Genomic DNA, 6,007 nt, shown 5'->3' on the forward strand with positions numbered 1-6,007 from the left:
CCTCTGTCCCTGCACCTGGGGAAGGCCAGCTGTGACCCCATGTCCCGGCCTCTGTCCCTGCACCTGGGGAAGGGCCATCTATGATCACTGTGTCCCCACACCTGGGAAGGGCCAGCTGTGACCCCATGTCCAGGCCTCTGTCCCCGCACCTGGGAGGGCCAGTTGTGGCCCCATGTCCAGGCCTCTGTCCCTGCACCTGGGGAGGGCTGACAGCAGCCTGGTCACACCCAGCCCTGCCGTGGCCCTGCTGTCTCCTCCCTGCACATGGTGCTTATGGTAAGATGCTGTCACCTGCAGTCACATGTCCTCACTCCTCATGGAGGTCTGGGCAGCTGCCCCATCCAGCATTGACTGGAAGCACTGGCCCGAGTCGAGTCTCACTGAGTGAGGGACAGTCACACTGCCCATCTCCAGCCTTTTGTCATGATCTGTCACTCTATGTGCACCAGGTCGCCGGCCATGGCCTTTGTGACCCAGCACAGCTGCTCCCCACACCTCCAGCCTCTGCTGACACCCTGAGGCCCCAGAAGTCCCGCTAGGATAAACCGGTGCCCCCCACTATGCTCACTGCAGCATTTCCCCTGCTCTCCATTCTCACTCTACCCACCACATCCGTGACCAGGCCCCTCTCCTCAGTGGGCAGCTCCCCAGTACCCACTTTGGTCCCTGCTTGCATCTCAGGCACCTCCATTCTCCATCTCATAAGAAGGATCTTCTCAAACAGTGCCCACCCCACCCCACCCTCCCAGGCTCTTTCCATTCCGGTGTCTCTTGGCTCCAGCTGCCATGTCTTTCCGTGGGTAGAATTCCATTGAGCCCCTAAAGGTGGCTGACATGCAACTTCCTGGCTTCCCAAGAGAAAAATCTCTGAAGTCTGTGATGGAGGCTGGCTAGGCTCTGCCTATTTTCCTGTAAGCTCCACTTGGGCTTCACAGGGTCTGGTGGGGCAGATACAGGACACTAGTGGATGGTCCTCAAGCCAGGTCACTGAGGTGGCCGCTGCCACCAGCTACCTCCCAGGACCTGCCTGCCCTGAGGCCACACAAACCCCAGAGTGGGGGGGGGGCAGTCTTCCCCTGCTCCACCTGTTCGGCAGGGCTAACTGAGGACAACTTAGTTCCCACAGCCCCATGCGGGGGTTAGAGCTGACAGGGGCTGCCCCCTCTCAGGCCTGCTGGTGTTTTAGCCCTGATGTTGAACACAGCGTGGGAAGAGGTTCAGGAAGCAGGAAGGGCGTCAGCCAGCACCACAAAGACTCTGGGAAAGTGTGTGGTGGTGGTTGTTAGGTGTCCCTGACTTGAGTACGACTCACAGCGATCCTGTGAACAACAGATCTGAGCCCTGTCCTAGCCTGTGCCATCCTCTTCATCTCTGATACATTTGAGCCCCTTGCTACATCACTGTGTCAGTCCACTTGGTTGAGGGCCTTCCTTTCTCTCGCTGACCTTCCGCCCTCCCAAACATGATGTCCCTTTCTAAGCAACAGCCTCTCCTAGCAACATGCCCAAAGTATGTGGGATAAAGCTTCACCTCTAAGGAGCACCGTGGCTGCAACTTGTCCTTGTTCTTCTGCTGGTCCATGAATCGCTCCAAGTCCAGGATGGGGGGGTCTGGTGTCTGGGATGAGGGCCTGTCTGGGCACTCACTAGCAGTACCTGCCAGCTAGCACAGCTTGTACACCCACCCCCACCGTCAGAAGCTCCCTTAGTCTCATATCCCTGGTGACGTGGGCACTTCTGTCACCTCAGAGTGGGAGGAATTGTCCAAGGTCCCAGCAGGTTTGGTGCTGAGCTGGAAGAAGAGTGCACTTGGCCTGGACTTGGCACCACCAGGCTGGGCCAACCACTAAGCTATGCGCGGTGTCTGCTCCCTCTCCTGGGGGGAGAAAGGCGCTGGTCAGCTTGGACATCTTGGACTTTGCCCTGAAGCGGCTCTGGGAAGGCCATCGTTGGCCCCTTTTCTTTAAAGTGACTTCCTATACAGGCCTGGGGCCTTGCCCTTCATTTATCCTGACTCCATGAAAGGCCCTTGGGCTGGAAGCTGGGCCCAGATGTATCCTACAGCCCTGACTGACATAGTCTCAGCAGCTCCAGAACTTCCTGGAACCCAGACCCGCCCACCAGCCAGAGGCACAGATCTCACCTCCCCAGGTGCTCAGTGGTGGAGGGTCCCTTCCCTGGGCTGGTGGGAGGAACAACAGTTTAAAGGCACCAAGGAAATACATTTGAAAACAATAGCTCAGGCCACTGGTGGGGAGGGGTAGGAACACCAGACAAGCCCCTAGAGCCTGGAGGTGTGGCACTCAAACAGGCAAGGGTCTTGGTTCCAGGCACCCTCATCTGGAGGGGAATGGGAGTGGGTGGAGCTGAGGAGTAAGCGAGGTACATGATGGAGGACTTGTACTCCCGTTCCAAACCATCACTCAGCATTTGGGGCTTCTTATACCTCTAGGCCACCAGAGAGTACCAGGGAGTTCTGATGGCCTAGTGGTAGGAACTGTGCTGTGATCCCAAAGCCATGTGGTTCAAATCCACCAGCTGCTCCACAGAAGGATAGGCAGTCTCCTCCTGTATGATTAACTGCCGCTGAAAACCCGCTGGAAGTTCAGCCATGGGTCAGTTCTGACTCAATGTACACAGCAACAATGCTCCCTTCTTTTTCTCTTATGGACCCTCTGCATTTCCCAGCATAATGTCATTTTCCAAGGACTAGCTTCTGACGAATCTTCCGAGAGTGTGTAAGACAGAGTTCCACCATCCTTTCCTCCAAGAAGCACCCTGGCTATGCTACTAACAAGATAGAATGGTTTGCTCTTTTGGCAGCCCATGGTATCCGTGGCATAACCTATGCTCTTTGCCAATACCACAATTCACAGGCAGCATTCTTCTTCAGTCATCAACATGAGGACAGTGACAGCAACAGTGGGCTTGAGTATGGCAGATACTGTGAGGAGGACCCAGGACAGGGCTAGGCTTCCATCTGTTGTCCACTGAGTCTTTCAGTCATGATTAACTCGATGACAGCTAACAACACGGTCCCTCCCCAGAGTCCCAGGCCTCCGTTCTGACAGGGGCCCAATGGGCTGAACTGGGCCTCTTCCTGGAACCTTTCTTCAGAGACCAGCCAAATGTCCCTGCCAAGTGGAGGTCTTCTCCTGGGTGTGAGGCCCCCAGGCTTGGAGCCCTCTCCTTGCATTCCTGATCACAGGCAGGGGAGTTCTGCGGGACCTCATGTTACACCTGAGGAAGCTGGGGCACAGAGCACCCAAGGTCTTAGGGATTCCCTGTGGGCTGGATCCACTGGATGGCCATGCCAGAGGTCAGCAGCACAACTGGACAGCAGTTAGGAGTTGAGATAAAATGACACTTGGCGGAACACACGCACACAAGGGAGGTACATACAGGGACAATGCAGGCCTCTGCACATATGAACACACACACACACACACACACACACACACACACACACACACACACGACTGAGAAAAGACAGAGCTGGCCGTGGGGGCAGCAGAGGCAGCTTGTTCTCAGGCTGGAAATGAGTTCCAGCCAGAGTGGCCTTGGCATTCCCTGCACTTGGCAAACAGGCACACCCTCTGCCCACTCTCTGCCCATCCATCAAAAAAAGCAGCCGGAGTGTTGCCCGAGGAAGGAGCCAAAACCAGCCCAGGGCTGCCTGTCCTTTCCTTGACCCTGCTCTTTCCAGATGGATGAAAATTCCAGCCCACGTTCTCCGATCTCCGGGGAGGGAGGCACGTCCTCCAGGCGGCCTGCTGCAGGCTCAGGTCCCGTGGTAGGACTTTCTGACCTCTTCCCACAGGCTCCGAGTGAGGGCCATGGGCCTGGGGGAAACAAAGCCTCCGCCTGGCCCGTGTGGCCTCTCAGTCCACCTTGGGGTGGCCACGGCCTCACAGCACCTGATGACACCACCCTGCTGCTCACGCCTCACTGGAGGAAAACCGAGGCCTGGTAGGAAGCAGGGAAGAACAGAGGCTGGGGCCACCAGACCGGGTGACCATTATCTCAGCACCCCTGCTGGTTCTTCCCACAGGTGGTTCTCAGACACACCTCAGAGGCACCTGGGCATGGGCCCAGCAGGCATCAGGCTGAGTGACAGAAGGAAGGAAGTGTCTAGGTTTGCCCCTAAGCTCCAGCCAGTGCCTGGTGCCCAGGCTGGTCCCTGCACTGGGGGGCTCAGCTCATCCCTACTGTGTACACTCCTGTTCTGTTTGTGTCCTTTCCACCTGAGGGATGCCCCTGTGATCACATCAGGGCACGTGGAGGGCACATCAGACTTCACACCCCACACTCTTCTGTGGGGATGAAGAGCAGGTAGAATCACTCGCCACTTCCCACCTGGTCAGGGAACTCACCTGAGAGGAACTTCACCCGGGACAAGGCTTTCTATATATACAAGTCAAAACCCATAGAACTTTGTAACATGGTCTGAATTCTAATGTGAACTATGGATATTATTATGTGCCGTCAAGTCGCCTGCAATGTGACAATGTTACACTATGTACAATGTCTCTGAACTCTGCTCTATCCTGAGTCATCCCATTGTCTCTGACACACCTACCCCCATTACCTCAGTTACTGTGTCAATCCAGCTCATCTAGGGTCTTCCTCTTCTGTGTTGTCCTTCCATCCTTCCAAGCATGATGTCTTTCTCCAAGGATCAAGTTCTTCCTGCCCATGTGCCCCAAAGTATGTGAGTTGGAGCTTCAAAATCCTTGCCTTCAAGGAACAGTGCTGTTTTACCCGCTCCGGGAAAAATCTGTTTGTTTTCTTGGTGGTCCATACTACGTTCAATACTTCCTCCAGCACCACAAATCAAAGACATCAATTCTGTCAACCCTAGTCACTGTCCAGCTCTCTGGTGCATAGCAAATGATTGCGAAGACCATGGCCTGAACCAGAAGCACCTTAGTCTCCAGACTGACATCATTGCTCTTCAGCACTTTGGAGAAATCCCTGACAGTAACTTTCTTGAAAGCAATTTGTATTTTGATTTCCTGACTGCCAGTGCCAAGAGTGCTGATCGTGGAGCCGAACAAGCTGAAATTGTTAACAACCTCATTCTCTTTCCTCTCCACCTAGTCAATTAGTCTATCATGGTGCTGCCCAGTGGTGAGGATCTTTATCCTCTTGATGTTGAGCTTTAACCTATATTGAAAACCAGACCTCGACCTTCTGCAACAAGCACTTCAGGTCCTCCTCAGTTTCATCAAGCAAGGTTGTATCATCTGTATAACGCAGGTTGTTGATGAGTCTTCCTCCAATCCTGATGCCACATTCCTCCTCATACAGCCCAGACTCCTGAATGATCTGTTCAACAAATAGATTGAGAAGGTTTGAAGACAAGACACATCCCTGATGCACTCTATTCCTGACTTTTTTTGTATGTACCATCAAATCAGATCTGACTGGTACAGGAGGAGAGCATCTCATGGATTCGAACCACACACCTCTGGGATTGCAGTGCAGTTGATTCCTGATTTCGAGTATGTCCTTGCTCTGTTCTGACAGCTGCTTCCTGGTCTAAGTACAGGTTTTGCAGAAGCACAGTTGGTAATAATATATCAACATTGGTTTATCTGCTGTATTAAATCTACCTCAACAGAAGATGTTAATGAAGGAGAAACCATGTGAGCCCTGCCCCTAGGGAGACTTGAACACACACATCTTTGAGGGCTCCTCCCACATTCCAGCCTAACAGATGCTGGCCTTGTGAAAAGACATCGTGCTGGGAAAGGTGAGGGTCAGAGAAAGAGAGGAAGATGCTCCCCAGATGGATCGAGGAAGGGACTGTAACCAGGGTGGTGTTCGTGAGGTGAAGCACAGGGCAAGGTTCAGATCCATTGTCCGTAGGGTCACTGTGAGTCCTAGCTGACTTGATGTCACCTACCACCAACATCTCTGACCTATCTCAGTGGGGACAGCTGAATGTTGTCACTCCCCTGCTGGGGTCTTGCCCGTCACCCTGCTGGACAGCAAGGGGCTTTGGA

Source organism: Elephantulus edwardii, unplaced genomic scaffold (genome assembly GCF_000299155.1).
Source record: "Elephantulus edwardii isolate Elephantulus edwardi_28Jun2011 unplaced genomic scaffold, EleEdw1.0 scaffold00116, whole genome shotgun sequence".
NCBI lineage: Eukaryota > Metazoa > Chordata > Mammalia > Macroscelidea > Macroscelididae > Elephantulus > Elephantulus edwardii.